Source organism: Penaeus monodon, chromosome 22 (genome assembly GCF_015228065.2).
Source record: "Penaeus monodon isolate SGIC_2016 chromosome 22, NSTDA_Pmon_1, whole genome shotgun sequence".
NCBI lineage: Eukaryota > Metazoa > Arthropoda > Malacostraca > Decapoda > Penaeidae > Penaeus > Penaeus monodon.
This window is the reverse complement of record NC_051407.1, coordinates 42,920,175-42,920,717: the sequence shown is the minus strand read 5'-3', so window position 1 is coordinate 42,920,717 and position 543 is coordinate 42,920,175.

The following is a 543-nucleotide window of genomic DNA, read 5'->3' as shown; positions in this document are numbered from 1 at the left end:
GAAGCTCTTCGCCGGAAGAAAAATCAACTTTTTTTTCTTTTTGGATTTGTAACTAAGAACGTGACATCATCAGGCGTGTATCACCTAGTTTATGAAGATTATTTATTAATTTTCTGCCAGAAAAGAAAGAAAATGAGGGATGTTACTAAAACAAAATGCATATGTAACCAGGATATGATACAATACAATTTTTATCGGAGGATGAAATCGGAATGGATCTATCTGATTTATCTCCTTATTCAGGATAGACGTTTTCGTGGCAGAGCTATATGTTTCCTGAAACGGCACTCAGATGTCTCAGAGCAGTCATTGTCATGGAGTGCCTCTTCATTGATACCGAGGATATGATAAACGTGGCCAGTAGCTTATCAAGTGGGAATTATTATTATATCTGTTTCATTGTGAGCAGAGGGCTATATCTATAATGGAACCATTCATATATATTGTTTTGGCATTCAGGGTACTGTTTTGTGTAATTAATCGAATAAGTCAATGTGAATATTTATACTCGTGATCTGTAAAAATTGTGGGACCTTGCGATTG